Genomic DNA, 19,883 nt, shown 5'->3' with positions numbered 1-19,883 from the left:
CATTGGATCATATCAACATTGATGATTAAAACAGCAGCCACGCTGTTATCGAATGTTTTGATAGTCACGCTTTGTAAACAGTGAAATCCGATCTCCTCCTTTTTGTTAACGGTGGCTCAAAGAAGTCTGTCCCTTCTCCTTTGATCGCTCGATTTGCATAGTTCAGTGTGTAGATTTGAACAAGCCACATGCTGCTGTAATACATACATGTTGTAATAAATACACAACATGCACTGCCACAATGTCAGAGACAAGTCGCTTAAAGAACTCTTCACACAATGCAGTGCTGTGTGTGATGTTGATTCCCAAGCATGGTGGATGGCTCTGTTTGTAAACAAACATAATATTAATAATGTTAATCCTTTTATCAATCAGTGTGTGGTGTTTGGTGTGGTGTGTTCTACAGTGTTACGCTATTTACGTAGAATATAGCGTAGTGTAGTATGACGTGCAGAATGTTTTTGAAAAAGCATAGCCATCTACTAACCATTTCATCCATTGAAAACCCGTTAGCTTATCTCCACGACCACGCGCAGTCGCGCATGTCATGCAAAACCTAGAACACACCACTGGTCAGTAAGTAGACATGACTCTGTCTGCATAGGTTGCTGTTGCAACCTACAGTATGTAGGATACTTTTAATTTGTTAGCACATCCCAAAATGACGAATAACGTTTGTGACGGTCCACATACTGTAAAAAACCCAAGTCTACTCCTATCCCTCTGCTAAGTTGCTCCTCAAATGGCAACACATCAAACTTGGCTTGTCATTGATATTCTAGGCATGTAAAATGTACAGTGCACACAGCTGGCCATATGATCAAATGTTTGACTGACTTATTGATTCGTTTCCAAGTTTCCCCAATGTTATACCTTTCAACCCGGCAACACCTCTGTGTGTAGTTGTTGCTATACAGTACCGTATATAGCAACATTAATAAATAAAGAAAATAAATTGAATACAAATGTCAAATTTGAGGATTTAGAAGGTGTTTTTAGAATCTGCCCCAGGTCTAAATGGGTTAACACCCAACAAAATATTTTTAAGTGCCACTTTGCTGGTCAGAAACTCGTGTAGACTGTACAGTAGGCCTATATCCTTCAGTCAACACATAAAAGCTGAACAAATGTTGTCTTATGGAGAAAGGGAGAGAAACAGTATGGAATAAAAATATGGAAAAAGAAAAGGACTGCAAAAGATATAGATCCATATATTGCAGAGCCTTATCCGACGCCACATAACCTCCTTCACGACCATTTTCACTATCCTTAGATTCATATTGGGATTCATATTTGAATGCTGGCCAGATATTAGCTGATTTTGAGGTGCAGTGTTTGCATGGTTAAATGCAGCCCTCTCTGGTGCCTGGGACTAGGAGAGGAATGTGCGTGCTCGTTTTATGAACAGCCTAGAGCCCTAGCATTGGCGGCAGACTGCTCTTTGTCACAAACACCCTCATGTCAGAGATGCAACGGCATCCTGGAGGAAACATTGGCTGCCGCTATGAAGTCGACAAGTGATGAAAGTAGCCTAGAGGTTGTCAATTAGGGAGCCAAGGCCTGGACCTTATAACTTAATGAGCAGTTTCCCCTCGCAAGGCCTGCCAGGGTCTTTATAGCACAGCTTATAAAAACCCTGAGTGTAATAATGCACCCCTATAACGTTTTCAATTAAGAGAAGGGGCATTAAAGCAGCGCAGACACTTGGCAATCATGTTAGAATGTTTCTAAAATGGCGTTTTGCATAAATTGGGAAGTGAATTTCCTATTGCCCCAGTTGCTTAAATGTGACAGCTACTGTGCAGAACTTTATTTTCATGGCACCTCATGCTGATTTTTAAGCACTAAAGACTTCCTGTTGTCTGACTAAGCCTACAAGGATGGTCGTGAGGATGTGCAGCCTGAAATTCGAAACCGACTTTTCTGTCGAGACATTGGGAAGTAAACGTTTTCTGTTTTCTTTTGTGCAAACATTGTGATTCAATTGCAATTTACTCTTACAGTCCTCAATGATGATGATGCTGATAATAATAATAATAATAGCAATATATTCATATTATTATTTTGTATTATTGCCATTGACCTGTGGCCTAATATTGGCCGAAAGTGGAGACGCATGTGTGGAAACAAAATTACAAATATTTCAACGAAGTATATATTTCAAGTATTATACTTCACAGCAAATGCTCAAAATCCCAGTTTTATGTATTGTAAACAATCAGTTTCCTCCTCCTAGTGCCCTAAAGCTTATTTGCAATGCTAATAAAAAAGCCGAGATGATTCCACAAGCTCAAAGCAGATCCCTCTTCTCCTCTGGTGTCTTGTGGGCTTGAGCTGACTTTGGCTTCCGGTAGAAAAATAAATGACTGTTGAACAAACACCAGTGTGTTGACACCTCATTTCCTCATTGATTGGTTGTGTGAAGCCGGGCCAGAGGTGTGTGGCCATAATCCAATCAAGCAAGAAAACAACCTAGGTGACTGTGTAACCAAATGCTGTATCCAGGGAGGGCAGGCAAGGCTGGCCAAGTAGAGCTGGGTCCAGGGGCGTCACAAGGGAAAAGTGGGACTCACCAGGGCCCAAGGTGGAGGGGCCTTAATTATTTCATACTTTAGCTATTGAAAAATAGCGAGGCACTGTACCGCGCTGCGAGCTTGTAGATCTGCTATTTTTGAAAAGTCGTGAAAATGTGTGCAAATCTTTGGATATATGTACAGTATTTGTTAAGCGAACATTTATTGTGACTCAAATTTTGCTTCTGGGGGGGTCCCTGGAACTAAATATTTTTAGATGGGGGTCCGTGGCCAAATACATATAATTTTGGGGGTCCTTCACATGAAAAAGTTTGAGCACCACTGACGTAGTTATTTTTCAAAAGAAAAGCACAAATTTTCACGATTTATAAAAAATAGCAGATCCACACGCTCGCACTTGGTGCCGCGCTGTGAGCTTGTATATCTGCTATTTTTCAATAGTTAAAGTGCATCTGCTATTTTTCAAATAGTTAAAGTACAAAATAGTGCATAATATTGCAATCCCAGTCTAAATGGGTTTCCCCTATGAAGAACATTCATGGGGGGCCCGCAGTGAATCTTTGTACCCAGGGCCCAGAATTTGGTCCGACCGACACCCCTGGCTGGGTCCCACGTGCTCCTCTAGGCCTTTCTTGCACTGTCTTAATGACTTATCTAATCTGTTTACTGCCCACATGCTTGGCCACTGCCTGGTGAGACCAACGTGTGCTGGAGAGAGTTTGATTGATGCTGTTGCAAAATAAGTGAACCTTTTTTTAAAAGCCCATCTCCCTCTTTTTCCCCTTGTAAAATATATTAGTCGTTCAGCCTCTAACTCAAGCAGGAAATCATTTATTTTGTCTAGTTGGATTTAACTGTGCTGGCGAGAAAGCACGATGGGGCTTTAGAAAACTAAACCTACATCATTGCAGCGGGGCGCGTACTATGCATGTGTGCACGTGTAGGCCAGCACGCATACAAACTGGCATTTTTTTCTCTTCACTTTTTCTTTTTTTCTTTTGAGCCAGTACATCAATAAATCGCTCTATTACCTGTTGTTGACCCAGCTAAGCTTGCCTTTGAAATTTGTTACAGAGCATTAAGTTAACACATGTTGCTGTGTGAAAACAAAGCTCTGCCGACCGGCGTGGGGACCAGCTGAGTAAACGCGGGAGAGGGAATCGGGTGGGACGGTGAGGGTGGGAGGCAGACAGACAGACAGACAGACAGACAAGACAAGACAGAGAGAGAGTAAAGCCTAATTTATACTTTGCCGCTCAACTGTGTCGCTGGCCGAAAAATGATTTTCAGAGAGACCTGCAATTGTTCCTTGCGCTGACTGTGGTGGATCCATACGGCTAACAGATGGATGGGTTACCCTGGGTCCCCATAGACCAGGGGTCAGCAACCCGTGGCTCTAGAGCCGCATGCGGCTCTTTAGCGCCAACCTAGTGGCTCCTTGGAGCTTTTTTCAAAAATGTATGAAAATGGAAAAAGATGGGGGTAAAAAATGTATTTTTTGTTTTAACGATTTTTTTTTTATCGTCACTGTCGGGCAGTTTTTTTTTTTTTTTTTTTTTTGCAAAGTAAAGCCCTGCTTCATCATACAAGACTGACGCACAAAAGTAGTGAAAACAGCAGATCTACAAGCACACAACGCCTCGCGGTGCGAGGCGTTGTGTGCTTGTAGATCGGCTGTTTTCACTAGTCATTTTTGTAAATGATAAATACAAAACGAAGATTTGGACATACAAGGTTTCCACCCGACAACGACGATATATAAGGCTTTTATAATTTTTTGCGGCTCCAGACAGATGTGTTTTGGGTTTTTTTGGTCCAATATGGCTCTTTCAACATTTTGGGTTGCCGACCCCTGCCATAGACAAAAACAGCCTGCCCCACAACAAGTGCTTCTACTCTGGCACTGCAGCCCTTTGATCAGCAGCACATCGCTTGGCTTTAGGAACGGGCCTCCTCCAGAACCCCCAGGGCGCACATGATGCGATCGCATCTGTACAAACATAACCGGAGAGGAATGTGTGAACAATGCAACAAAAGAATTTTGTTCGAAGATACATTGGGGGTTGGGGGGGGTGGCTAATGGCTGGTTTATGTGGTTTTAGAGATTGAGCTTGGTGGTCAGATTGAATGAGGAGCTGGGGAAATGGTCATGTTTTTAATGATAACACAAGTGGGAGACTTGTGTGTTTGCTTTTTATACATGTGAGCCAATAGATGTGGTGTGATGAAATCTCCCATTAGAAAATGACTTGGGGGAGATACTCAAATTGCCAAAGCATTTTGACAAAGCAAATATTTATATTTATAATTTTTTATTTGCTAAATGACTTCTTCTTCATCTGGGACATGAAAGTGCAGCAAAAAAATTGCTTATATTTATGTTATATTTGGTGTGGTTCCCCCTGCAGGGGGCAAAGTATAGTACTTGTCCGACTTTATTCCATCTGTTAAGAACGTTTCGGGGAACCAGGATAGGAACCCCACGTATGGAGATAATCCCAGCGGGTTGGGCTCAATGCTAGTCATTGTGCCCTATGTATGGAGAATGGAGATGCTTTATGCCCTATGGAGATGATGAGAACGAACCATATATGAAGATACAGATAACCCATCAGCTCACATGAGACATAGACATAGACAGCATGCATTGCCGGGGCTGACGTCATGGCCCGTACAACGGCAACGGCTGTATAAGGGGATATGTGTTATTGGGACATGTCATGCCACACCTCTAACTCTGCCACCCATATAAAGCGGACGCTTGGCCACCAACAACGCGACAGCTGTACAACTAGACTATACCTATCATAGACTTCATCGGCCTACCTTACTCCATCTAGTCTAGAGGGCTTCCATCCAAAGGGCTAGACAAGGCTTAACCTCGCCTACCAGAAAGCCTGGTGTTCGTTCGCTACAGGCCGTTTGGTTTCCGCCTAAAGCGCGGAAACGACTAGAAGAAGCGGTGTCGCTTTGATTTGGTTCCCCTCGTTTGTTTCCCCAATCCCTTTTAAAATGCTCAAGTAGCCTTGCGTTGCTACGAGTTGGACTAAAAGATGCATATACCAAACGATTTTTTCAAAAGCAAAACTATTCTGCATCAAGGAGTTTATTAGGTAGGCCCTAAAAGTATGTCCTTGAGCGCAGGGGAATAATTTTGGGTTAAAACTGAATCCGGTTTGATAGTTCCGGGCTTCCGGCAAATTGTAGTCCTTTGGGTTTACAACATGACGTGTTGTGGTTTCCGCTCCAGACCGGTTACAACCCTGAAAAGTGAAGTGATCCCAGACTAGGCAAGGCTAGGCATCTAACGAACCCTATTGGATCTTCTCTGAGGGTCTTGCAGGCCTCAATTTCACCATTCATCCATCCATCTTTGCTTCTTTCCCCTCCTTGATAATTCTTCATTTTGCCGCGCTACTCCTCCCACAGTTTTGGTGGCACGCACTTGGGCCATACATGTCAAATCGACCGGTTATATATTGTTTAATTTATATACATTTATTCTGGAATTAATTTTCTCCCTTAACTTAAAGAATTTTCCCGGGGTGCCCGCTGGCCTGCTGGTCCGGGCGCATACCACTTAGGCATTGCCACATGTCATCTTTATAGCTACCCATTCTAATCTATACTGTACTATATTATGAAATCTGTATATTGAACTCTATTGAGCTTTCTGTTGGTGGTCATCAGAGGCTGTAGCCTATATCCCTATTATTTAGTGAACCGTATTGGAACATTCACTGTAGGCATGATTAACAATTCCTAATAGCCCCCTGAAAGAAAGCATTGGCCCAGTACAGTGTAGCCCACTTAGCATTAATTGGGTACCAGTCAGAGTTGTGTGTGGGCAGGATATTGCTTCCAGGTTTGGAGTCAGCCTCTCTGTCAGCCCTCCACAAGGGGTCTCCGTTGCTGTTAAGTAGACACAGGCCTGAGTTCAGGTAATACTTCCCTAAACTCATATAGGTGACTAATATCCTAAACTTTAGATCTCTACATTTTAATGATTACTGGAAACGTCGGCAGGTCAGCAGCACCCTATATTCTCTTATTTTCTGCCAGGATAGTGTTGACGGATCTTCTCACAGCACCTGTATTGGCCTGCTGCCAAGGTGATGGTAGGCCTGTACAAGGGCAATGAGGTGTAATTTACCCAGCATTCCTGTCTGATATGCCAAGGAAGTCTGCTTTTCCAGTAGAGTGTGTGTTAACGAGACCTTACGTGCATGTCTGCTGCACGTACCCTTGCGTGAGCGTGAGTGCTGTGCAAAGGCTTGTACTGTATGCCTGCATTTCTCGGCCTTGGTAGTCCTGTGACAATAGATGACAGTATTTTGCAGCTTGCAGTAAATGCTGTGGTCATGATAGTTGCAGTTCCTAATGTGATCCCTTGGTGTCAGTGTTGACAGTGCACTCAGCTTTGTCATGATGTCTCTTCAAAGTCCAGGCTGAATGATGCTTGCATATCATGTCTGTGACTGTTCTTATTAAAAGAGTCTGCAACTCATTGATTGACTATCTTTGTGATCGCAAAATCTGATTCATCAACTGGTTGAGTGGAGTTTCAACAACAAGCCCTCAGCAAGGTCATATTATGCCACACAGCTTTTGGCTGTACTAAAATGAACTTACAAGGTAGACCCTTCCATTTCCATTTTTCACTTTGGAATTTCGTATTTTTAATATACGTACAGTATCACTTTCGGTGTTGGTTGTTATGGTAATTACCACAGCTGCACACTGCGTTAAAATGGCTTAATGTAGCGGGGATGCACCAACCCAAATGAAATATTAAAGATACATAAGCAATAAAGGTTGTGGTAATAATGGGAACTAGATTACCCATGGTGAGGCAGATGTAACCCAGGGAATTGGACCCTGAGGACTGGGATGCAAAAATTAAAGACTGTGAGTAAAAAGGAAGTGAGAATCTCTCTCACACACTGTGTGTGTGTGTGTGTGTGTGTGTGTGTGTGTGTGTGTGTGTGTGTGTGTGTGTGTGTGTGTGTGTCAAAGAGGAGAGAGAGATTGGAAACGAGTATGCGCACCTGATATTTATTGTGTATGGTACCACTACAGCATCGGGGTTATTATCATGGAACTGATTAGCACCTTTTATTATTACTAAGTAGTATTACCTTAGAAACATGTGTAGAGGGGATTCATTCATTCAACCTTCATTTATATTCTCTGGAATACATTGAGGAGGAGGTGGACCATCATGTTCAATGATGCCGAGAATACCACAGGAACATAGAGCAACAACACAGCAAATTAAAAACATTTGCCTAGGTTTGTTTAGTTCTATAACATGGAAGCATTCCTACAGTGCAGGGGTCTCTATGCTCTGTTATGTCAGTCGGTGTAATATTATAGATCATACTTTGTTGTATGTCAAAATAGCTTGAGAGCTTGCAGATCTACTATCTTCAGTGAATGTTTGCCTATTTTCACCGTATGTTTGCAGAATGTTTGCCAAATGTTAGCTTCTTTTGACTTTTGCCCAGAATCAGGGCTCTCTAGGGTTCATTTATTTTAATGTCCCAAAAAAAACTATATACACACTTTGGAGTGAAACAAGGAGATGGTTTGTCGCCCACTTTGTTCTCCATGTATGTGAACGATTTAGCTCTTAAGATTAGAAACTCCAAACTGGGGGTTAAAGTAGCTGATATGATTGTAGGCATACTTTTGTATGCAGATGATATAATTTTACTTGCAGATTGCGAAAAAGATTTGCAAAATATGCTTAATATTGTTGCTGATTGGTGCTTCAAGTGGAGGCTTGTAGTAAATAATGACAAAACACAAATTGTTCATTTCAGGAAACCATCTGTAAAAAGAAGTTTATTTTCGTTTATGTTTGGTTCAACTGTATTAATGTACACAAAGACGTACAAATATCTGGGCCTAACCTTAGATGAGCATATGAACCTAAAGGAAGGTATTCAAGTCTTAACTGATTCAGCTGGTAGAGCTTTGGGGTCAGTTCTAAATAAGGTGAAAGCCTGTAAAGATTTAGGATATCATACATACACACAATTATATCAATCTTGTGTTTGTCCTGTCTCAGATTATGCTTCTGGTGTATGGGGCTTCCATGACAATGAAAATTCAAACAAAATCCAAAATAGAGCCATACGCTCATTTCTTGGAGTCCATAAGCTTACGCCAGTTTTGGCCATTAGTGGAGATATGGGATGGATGCCAGTAAATATAAGACATAAAGGTGAGATGATGAGACTGTGGAATAGATTTGTTAAAATGCCTGACCACAGATTAACTAAAAAGATTTTTAACTGGGATATTTCAAATGGCTATCCCTGGGCTAATGAAGTTAAATCTTTATTTTTTATGAATAATTCTTCATTCATTTATCTAAATAGATTATGTTGTAATATTCATGAATTGCAGAATTCTATGTTTCATAAATATAAAGAGAGTTGGTCTGTTGACTTATGGTGTAAGCCGAAACTCAGAACATATCGTCTTATTAAGACGGGTTATGGTCCTGAGCCATATGTCACGCAGAATGTATCTAAGAGTCAAAGGTCGTTTTGTGCTCAATTACATTCAGGGACCTTACCATTGGCGTTGGAGACAGGTAGATTCATTGGGACTCCTGAGGAGGAAAGAGTTTGTTTGCTGTGTGATTTGGAGGAAATTGAAAATGAGGTTCATTTCTTGTTTTACTGTCCATTGTATGATGAATTAAGACATAGATTATTTAGTAAAATGTCATCTATTTGTGTTAACTTTTTTTGGTTGGATGATTATGAAAGACTTGAACTATGTTTCAGTAAAGGTATTTTCTTTTTGGCAGATTATGTGTGTAAAGCTTGGGAAAAAAGACAAAGTGTATTGTATGCTTGAAGGACAGTTTGAAGAACAGTCTTTTTGTTTTATTTGTATACCTGTATGGTACCAATGAAATGATTTACATGTATGTGTCCTGTAAGTCCATGTGGGCTGGGCACCTTTTTGGTGCACAACACGAAAATAAATAAATCTAATCTATCTATCTATATAATGGGGTGAGTTCCTGAAAATCACTGTGGTGAAATTTTCAGGAGTGGGCTGACTAGTCTCTGTTGGTATTTTGCCTCATTTGGAAGTGGCTCATAGCGTCTCATCACATCATTGGCATGGGTTGCAGACAGACAGCCTCCTGTTAGCACTACACTTCATTAGAACCAGGTTTCAGGGGTACCACACACGCGCTTTCAAACAGCCGAGCCAGTGCACCATCTCCCACCATCAAAAGAGCCTTTATTCAAAGGACAGGGGTGTCTCTGTCTGTCTCCCCATCAGTCTCTGCTAATGATGCACTCGTGTTTTAGCATTGACACCCTCCCTTTCCCTATCATTCGTTAATGCTTTCAATCTCTCTCTCTCTCTCTCTCTCTCTCTCTCTCTCTCTCTCTCTCTCTCTCTCTCTCTCTCTCTCTCTCTCTCTCTCTCTCTCTCTCTCTCGTGCAGTGTTTGTTTGGCTGCTGGGTTTTGTTTGTTTATTGTTTCCAGATGGCAGACGCAGACTTCATTTGTGTGGCTTTCAAGTTCCCAGAGAGCTTTTTACTGCCTTGGCTCAAGCGCTTATCCTGTTTCCTCTAGCCAGGCTTTATGATGGGCCCTTTATACCTAGCAACTGGAAACAACTGTCACTACTAGTCTGCATCGAGGAGAGCGAGAGAAAACACAGAGAACATGTCTTTCTGTACTCCCTCCCTTCCCCTCTCTCTCTCTCTCTGTCTTTCGCTCTCTCTCTCTCTCTATCGCTGTCCTCTCTCCATCCGTACATCTTCATTAGAGGCAGTGCTAGTTGATCCACAGAATGAGGAGGTAGTTTCTACTGTATCCCCCCTGAGGGTGAACTTTAACCAGGCCCTATAGGACAAACTAGAATCCCCTTGATCTCTTATCCATCGCCGCACCTCAGTACCTCAGCCACGCTGTCGCGAGTTGATGCAGAACACTGTCGACTGCGGCATGTGAGACTGACTCTGCTGACACAACGGTTCGACAGCCGGTTTCATGGTAGCATTGAGGCTGGCAATCTGTCTTTCTCTCTTTTTTTTCCCAGGGTCTTGTTCAGCCTGGTCTGGGCATCATTAAGTCACATGACGTCACTTATTTACAGGAACACAGGAGGGCTACTGGCCCTGTAAATGTGGGGGAGGGAGGACCAGTGCTTGTCTTTACTCATCGGATGCGGTTTAAAGACGGGGCAGTAATCAAAGCTCCTTGCTATATAAAACCCGCCCCTTCTCCTTAAGAGGGCCTTCTCTCCTGGCCGCTTGCTGAATGAGTGATTACCCTGGAATTCCAAACTGCCTAATCCCATTTCTAGCCGTGAGTTAACCCTGGTAGCTGTGGTCAAGGCACTGCCTCCACTGGCTTACCCCGTTAAAAACAACTTGCTGAAAACAACAGTGGACATGTCTTGGTTCAGATTCTCGGCCCACCACTCTGTGGCATATCACCAGCAGTGCAGACAGACAGGGAGTGTTGTACAGTAAGTCGCCGTAAGTCATTCAGATGATTCCAGCCGTCTGTTTGGGGGGGGGTTTGCTGACGTCAGCTGTAATCGCCTGATAATGAAGTGTCCATTAAGGATCAAATGGGGTCGAAGGTGGCTCGAAGTATAGCTGTAGAGATGGATTGAATCGCAACGTACTGTATTCACAACACTAAACGTACATGTCGCCTGTGCGCGAGCAGGACTGATCTGAAGTGTCACTTAAATGTACACGTAATCGGCAGTGTTCATGTTTTTTCGCTGGCTTCCGTGACTGGCTGGCTGGCTAATCTCATCTCATCAGGGCTCAGGCTCTCTGGTACTGGGGTGAGGCAGAGGACAGCCTGGCGTGACCCATATCTCCATGCCAGGACTGCTGAAACACTCTGGCTCTACTGTACGGCACCATCATAGTTTACTACGAGGCCCCATGCCAGGGTTTTTAGTCGTGGACTGTCTGGCACAACCAGATAATGTCCGTACTAATGTCCTCTAACCCATTTAGGCCTAGAATTAGAAGGATTCAAAAGACACTTATAGAATCGGGTCAAAATTCTAATGTTCACGACTTTTCAAAAATAGCAGATCTACGAGCTCGCAGCGCGGCACTCGGTGCCGCGCTGTGAGCTTGTATATCTGCTATTTTTCAATAGTTAAAGCATAAAATAATGATACACAAAATGTGTACCCGTTCTAAATGGGTTAAGTACAAAGCCACTCTCACTAAGGAGGAGGGCCGGCTCCTTCTCATCAAACCGGACTCGACTGTAGAATGAGGAATATAAAACATTAGACGAGAATGAGGCCTGAAGACTGGTGTCATTACAGATTTAGGTAGCGTTCTACCTCATCACGTTTGACTTAATAACAGACACTTTAACACCAGTCTCCATTTGGGAGTAAGCCTGTGGAAAACAGGCAAGAGTACATACATATCTGAATAAATATTCCTTTGATTTGTCAGCAAAAGTTTTGTGTTTTTAGTGCTCAGTTGTGCACCCAGAGGGTTGGGATGAAATTTCACAGCAGAATCAATGTTGGTGCTTTCTCATGGAGACACACGAATATCTTTTGTTTGCAGTTGAATGGAAAATAGTTTAATTGTAAAGGTTTTTTTAAGGTCATTAATATACTGTAGAAGTGTAGATGGACATATAAAACATTGTAAATAAGTAGATATTGGGCATATAGGTGAGACTGGTGCGAGGTGAAATGCCCTCATAAGTTTAACACAGATTGTTGATCTAGTGAACTGAGAGCTTTTGCAGTCACTCAGCAGCGCCCAAGGGAGGTCAGAAAAGTGATCAGTTCTCTGACCTCCCCCTCTCCACCCACCACACACAATACACATGCACACACATCGAAAGCGGCAGGAAACATGTCAGCAGCGGGGCGAACGATGGTCTAATTAAAACCGGTGGATATTTTTGCTTCATTGCTGTCCCCTGACGTCTGTGCATGTGGACTCAGGGGCGTAATAAAGGAAGTCCATTTATGTGATGGATAGATAGTTTTCCTATTTTGCCGTCAGGGCTGAAACTCTAAATGTTTAGCTTTCCATTTCATAACATGGCTCGTCATTGATATGGATGCCAGGAATGGCTGCACCACCCTTTGGTGAGTAGCCCTCTTGCTCTGGAGTTCACATTTACTGATGTTTCCTCTGTCTCTCTGGACTCCAAGTAAAACACACACTGATGGGTTATTCACAACTAAAGTCCGATCCACTGTGGTCATGAAAACATCAAAGAAACGTTGCGCAGCACACAGTGATTCCCCATCACAAGCATAACAAGAAAGCTTGAGCCATGCTTGATAGCCAAACCAGATGTGGTCATCTGTGCCATTATTCCTTCCTGGGGCAAGTAGTGTTCAGTAAACACACAGCTGAAACCTGAATCCTTAAAGGACCACTTCATCCATTTTCAACCTATCTTCACATAATTGGTCCTCCTCCCTAATGCTCATTACAACATGGCACCATTTTTGTCTACTCGTATCTCAGAGGACGACTGTGGACAGTTCAGAAAAAAAAACATCATCAGTAGGCAGGTTTGGTCATTTAAACGTTTTGTTACATTTTTTATTAATGCAAGAACAGTAGTTTCTGTTGGCTTCCCCAAGATATCATTGGTTGGCTGGTTGGTCTGAACTGTACATAGCCCACCAATGAGACGTAGAGTGAGTAAACCGAAATTGGTCCCTCTTATATTAGTGAGGAGGATCTATTATGAAGAAAAGCTTGAAAATGGGTTAAGTGTTTTTCTTTTTAATAACTTTATTCATAGGATTTTCAAGTGTAAAGAAAGACATACAACCCCACATACAGTATACCCCGGTTCCCTCACAAAACACAAAAACAACAGGCATATTTATACTTTAGTACATTATACTTTAGTACAAATGTTCTGTCGAGTGACGCGGCCGTGCAACAAAATATAAAAAAGTAAGCCTTATCCTGTGGAGGCTTGGCGGGTCTTTAAATTGGAAATTGGAATAATAATTAACCCAGGAAGCGCAGGAATCCATCTGGGAACATTATGTTCAGATCAAATAGACCTTTTAAAGGAGTTTAACTTCTCGTCTAGGCCTAATTATCACCTAATCAGTGCAATGCTTGCAAACAACTAATTATTATCTCTTTTGGACTCTTATCATCCCATAAAATGAACGATAGCGCCTCTGTGCATGGCGCTAATGGATTTTTATTTATGAAAACAGGCCCCAGCTGCTAAATGCTTATAGACGTAAATTGACTCTAGCATGTTCATCGCAAAAACATTAGTCTAGCACTTGTATAATTGCTGTATGTGTATATGAGCCTCCAATCACTGCGTGTGCGTGCGTGCAGGGTGTTGGATTAGCACGAGGGAGAGATTAAGAGTGTCATTTCAGCATTTGTTTGTTGTATACATACAGTATCCTATGTAGCTTGATAAAGCTTATGAAATGACTCAAATAAATCTTTACCAGCTTCTTTAATGGCAAGTAAAAACATGCCACACCGTGTTATTAAAGTCCAGAATACAGACCATGATAAACACCTAGACACACAAACAGCATGGTAAGTTGGCTTATCTTTGATGTACCCCGATTGACAAAGAGACCACCCCCCTATCAAAGGATTACAGATATACTACAATGAAAAGACGGATGCACGAAAGGTGGTCTGTGTTCTTTCTGTTTTGTGATTCATTTGTTTGGAGTTAAAGTCTGGTGTGCATTTTGTAGCGCATGTTCCTGCTTTTGATCTAATGTGCAATGTCGAGGCCTTGATACTGAATTAGTTTTACAGTGTAGGTCTACTTTAGTTTTGGGCTGTTACTCGCAGAAATACCAAAAATATTAACATACAAATCCAAAATATTCCAGTCCCCAGATGTCCTTCAGTGCTAGTGTGCTGGTCGCTGTGTCCTTCGTGGTCATGTTCACCGTGGAAAGTGTTTTTCTTGTGGTGAGCGAGAGGGTAGTATAGGCCAGAGCACAAGCAAATTGCCATGCCTTTTTAGTTGCATCTCCAATGATGCGCTACTTCCTCCAGGCTTTTGTCTCCCGTTTTGGGGCCACAGCTGCCGAGCTTAGGTGCTATCCACGCTCCCCTCCCGAAAAACCTGGGGCCACGCGCCGCTGCACCCCAAACACTAAATAGGGGCATTAGACACACCATGTTAAAGGCTGCTGGTGTTGGAGCCATGGCCGTGGATGCGTGTCCTGTCTCTTGCCTAGGGACACACATTCACAGATGCACACCACTGAACTACACATCTCGTATTCTACTCTTTATCTTTCCACAGGCGAAATACATTTAGATATATTCTTTTGTGCCGAAACCCCACCCATTATGTCCCACTGTCCTGTCATTGACTTCTTCTGTGTCCAGTGGCTTTGCCATTTGATGTGTCATTACGCAGCCCAAGAGTTGCCATGTCCTTGTCTTTGTGGCCCCGTTGACTCTTCCCCTTTGCCTTTGGTTCCCCCCGCCCAGCTACAGCGCTGCACTGTGAAAATACCCACAAGGCCTATCTGCCCATATGTAGTGTTGCAGATTTTGATTATGCACCAGCAGCATCGCACCCCAGCAGGGTATATCCAAACATGAAAATTAATTCACAGCTAAATGCTGCTATATGCAGTCCGAGAGGGAGAGGAGAGGAGAAATCAAACACAGGTTTACACTGGTGAACAGAAAGAGAGAGAGAGAGCCTTAAGGCAGGCAGAGCTGTGTTCATTAATGTGCAAAGCAAATGGAATAGTAAAAAGAAAAAAAAGAGAGGAAAAAATACATACATAAACCTCACCATATCAATAGAAGGAAGAGCCCTTTGATTGCTGCGAATTTCAATGGGCATAAGAAATTGACCCAAATAAAATAGATGTAAAATATTCCTTGAGCTGATTAAAAATCAAGTTAATGAAGAAGAAGAATACATTCAGCTTAATGAGCTGAAATTATAAACACAGCAGCTCTCACAGGAGAGCAGCATTGATCAGACTGAAACGAGAGCTGAAGTTTGGCATAGCTGTCCATGTTTTGTGCTCAAACTTGTTACCTTGAACTGTGGTTTCACGACGACTACATCGTTATGTTTTCTGTTCTTTTCTCATTTGTTGCATTTTTTACTGAGATCTGTATGTTATTGGACAAGAGAGAATGTTCATCACTTTTTAACTCTTCCTTTTCCTTCTCAGCTTCGTATAATCAGGCCGCGAGACAAAACAAATTACATTTCTTTAAATGTGACTTTGCTTGACCTCTCCCAATAACGGGTGACCTAAGATGATCTTCTGTTGTGACTTACTAGCTGTAGTTAGCGTCCTTCTCGTCTAGATGCAGTGAACTTCAGCATGAAAGTACTTGCATGACTTTGTCTCAGAGCAATGCAAATGGAATTGCCCCCCAATGGTTTGGAATGCACCCAGCTGGCCTTTAAAAGGTGATAATTGGAAAATACAGGATGCAGCCGGAGTCTGAGGAGGGACCTTGTGTTCCACTGAGTTAGCCATTGCATGGATGGAGGGAGGAGACAAGGAGAGAAGACGGAAGAAGAGATGGGAGGGGGGAGGGGGGGGGGGGGGTACCAAACCAAAAATATGTATGTTTATTTTTTTTATATTTTCTTTTAGCATATTTTTATTGAAATGTGCGAACTGTGCAAATGCACGCTCACTTAACTTAACTTGAACCCTAGCATCCCTAATTACCGTGGCGAACATTCGTCAATAGCAGATCGAAGCAATAGAAGCTCACAACGCATCCCAAGCATGGCTATTTTCGGTGAAGAGCTTTGGTGTAGACGTGATAGACAAAAGGAGAGGAGCAAGTATAAAGCATGGAGGACCCTGGTCAAATAGGTTTATATAGGATGGAAGTGGTTAAATTGATTTAAGGTGAATCAGTGATATGAATCGGCACTGCTGTCCAAGTCTTTGATTTCAGTCATCTTTAGATCACATTATTTCTACATAGTTATCATGGTTCATGATTCATTGTTCATGCGGCCCATGGTTCATGGTTCATAGTTCATGATTCATAGGTCATGGTTTCAACCATAAAAATAAATGTATAGAATGGACATCTCTCCATTCATATTGAAGCAACATTTTGCTCCCATGTCGAACATGAAAGAGGAAGTCATCAATCCCTGGGGCCCTGCTGTGACACGTTTGTTCAATATGAAAATGCGTTGTTATGGTATCCAATCTATAGTAACAAATGTCACGGAATTAAGACACTTATGATGTATTTATTACTTAACTTTGATATACTAGTAAGACGCCCCAGGGCGACATGCAACCTCGCCCTTTAAATTCTTGGCTATCTGGCCAGTCATGTATATCGATGTACTGTATATTATGTCAGAACATGCCCAAATGGGCATTCCCAGATATGCCCTTAATATTGATGACACTGGGACAGGGATCTCCATATATGGGCATGTTCTGACATGACATTGTCGACTATATGGGCATAAAATATATGGGCATAAAAGGGACATGAAGCCAGAGTGTGATGTCAGAGCAGCAAACCCATTCTGTTAAGAGTGGTTCCCCTACATCACAGTGACAAGGGAACCAATAGACTGTAAAAATGTTTACTGACTGACTGAAGGAAGGACTGACACAGACAGACAGACAGACAGACAGACGGAGACAAGCTATACACAGTATATTATTTTTTTTTCTTAAAATATGAAATCCTACAACTGTCACTGAATCAAGGCTTGCAGAATCCCTAATACTAATATGTCTAAGCTATTGAATAGGCAGGTCAATAACAAGCCAATGTTATCTCACGGTGCCCCAGTGGCATATTTACTGCAGGCTGGCCGATTTTATAAAGCCTGACACAGCATTCCTTTACTTCTAGGGAAGGAAGTGGAGTGGGGAGGTCGGGAGGCCTGTACAGGAGCTCTTTACAAGGCTAAATTCAAAGCATTTCTCCACTCGTCTCCTAGCATTAGCCTAACCTGGCGTAAGCCTGTGCATCCGGTCTCCATTACAACGTTCTCCTTAGAGAGAATGTGACAGTGATAAGACTCTTTTAAAGTCTTGCTTTACTATGTTGAACTAGAGAGACAGACATAGAGAGAGAGAGAGAGAGAGAGAGAGAGAGAGAGAGAAATCCCAAGTTTGCAGTTGCCAAACTGGAGGGGAAGCTCTACTTGGTTTCTAAGCCTTACATTGGAATTTCTAAAGATTGTGTGTTTTATGTTTCCATCCCTGCCTATCACACTAGCTTTCTCATTCTTGCACTGAAATGCCAAATAGGCTGACAATAAGGCCTTTTCCTTTGTTAACTGACCACTCTATCGTGTGGCAAAAATGCGCCGCAACCGCGGTTTTCCCGGTGAGCGCAACGGTGGAGGCCGATGGTCAAGGCGGGTCGCGAGCTCCCTTCATCACAGCCGATAAAGGAAATCATTACATGTAAAACATTAAATTAACTTCTGAAAAAGCTTCTAGGCCTACACTAGCCTACTAGTAAAACTAGTGGAACCGCGATCTTGCCACACGACATGTGAATAATTGTGGTTGTAAACAATAACACAGACAATATAAATCCTTAGTCTAGTAGTGGGAAGAAGAGGTTATCATCATGGCCCCAAATAACTTTTAAATATCTTGCAATTGGCAACAAGTCTCTTACAAAATCGGCAAGAGTGCCACTCATCATTTTTATATCAGGGGCGGATTCCTCATCTAGGCATTTTTGCTAAATGGAAAGCCAAGTAGCATACAAAAGCTATTCCTAAAATACATGATATAGCCTTCGTTTACTTTCCCAAATATGCTTCCTAACGTGTACATACTGTATTACACTATTAATCAAGTGAATCAATAATATTAGTTTACTGTCATGAAACTGTACCTATTCCTATGGAATACTTCTAATGAATACGTCAAGCTCGGCCATCGGCCCCCACCGTTGCGTTCAATTTCACCGGGAAAACCGTGGTTGCGGCAAAAATAGCTTCAGGCAAAATGTAACATTTCAAATATATGTGGGGTATTCGGCTTTGTTCCACTTTAAACAGTCTGCAGCGTCACAACCTGCGTGGCCCCTGTCAGTCAGCAGAAATTTCCAGCATCAATATGCCAACGCCCATTTCCACACTCGGTCCAGGAAGCTCTTTACCAACTCCAAATGGAATCTTTCTAATGGCTTCCTGAAGCTGCTAATGCTCCAGCTACTGCAGGTTTAATATAAACCTATGACTTGTACCGAATAGCAGAGAACATTTAACAATGTCAGCCACACTTCACCTTTTTTCAACCACTACTACTCACTAGGATGTCTCAGAGGCTCTTAATTGCTGATGACATCAGAGATTTCAAAATACAGTAGATTTAAAATCTTGTTCTTTGTCTTTTTTTAATGCAATAACCGTGGCTACTGTTTTAGCGCACTAACATTCCAGGAAGAAAGTCTATGGTTTGAAGTCCATTAGTGAGGATCGATATTATGGGGATTACTGGATTGAGATTGAAAAATCGCGCCATAGTATTAAACATGACATACGTGCATATCTCCTTGTATGGGCCGTTTGACATACAGTACTTGCATATCTCCTTGTATGGGCCGTTCTGTCTGTGACATCAGCTGTGGTGATGTCGGACTCTGCATACTTTCTGTACTTTCATACGGACATCTCGTGCTCATACTGTATGGACACTGATACATACATGGGGACCTACACACAAAGCCAGTCCTTGACGTCGGTCATCTCCATACATGGAGTTCCGTTCTCCATACATGGAGTTCCGTACTCATAGACATAGGACAATTATTCTGTACATACACACAAAGCCAGGCGTAGGAGCGGTTAGCACCACTCAAAAGGGGGAAGTGCTCCTTTAAGTAATCATAAACTTAAGGGCAACCTAGAGGTTTGTATAGTTGTTGAACTGTATGTGGCTCTTCGCTAGATGACCTCAGCTTACCTAATGTAATGATGGCTTGATTGAGATGAGCTTTAAAATGCTTTGAATCTCATCCTTCTATGATGAATCATTCAGAAGTCGGGTACAACAATGTATTAATCACTACTTGACCTTCATCTTGACTTATGAACACCAAGTTTTACTATAGCCACATACTGTATTAAGATCTAACATGAAGTTTCATGGCCTTCTGTTGTTATTTGAAGATGATACAATGTAAAGAGTCATTGCAGGCAGTCATATACAGTAGATATGTACATAGTTACACACATTCAGTACATACAGTAGATGTGCACACGCACAGTACAATAGATGGGTGTATATTACTGTACATGCAGTACAATAGACAATTACATAAATATAAATACATAGAGTATATACAGTATAGAGTA

At 42.2% G+C, this 19,883-nt stretch overlaps 1 protein-coding gene across 1 annotated transcript in view; it reads left to right on the top strand.

Moving 5' to 3' along the window:
• clybl (citrate lyase beta like) overlaps positions 1-19,883 on the top strand; it is a 106,703-nt gene that overhangs the window by 13,259 nt on the left and 73,561 nt on the right. The gene's annotated exons all lie outside the window — the stretch shown is intronic.

Source organism: Nannobrachium achirus (assembly GCF_963921795.1).
Source record: "Nannobrachium achirus genome assembly, chromosome: 22".
Classification (NCBI taxonomy): domain Eukaryota; kingdom Metazoa; phylum Chordata; class Actinopteri; order Myctophiformes; family Myctophidae; genus Nannobrachium; species Nannobrachium achirus.
The sequence above is the reverse complement of the archived record's forward strand: the minus strand, read 5'-3'. Positions and strand labels throughout refer to the sequence as shown.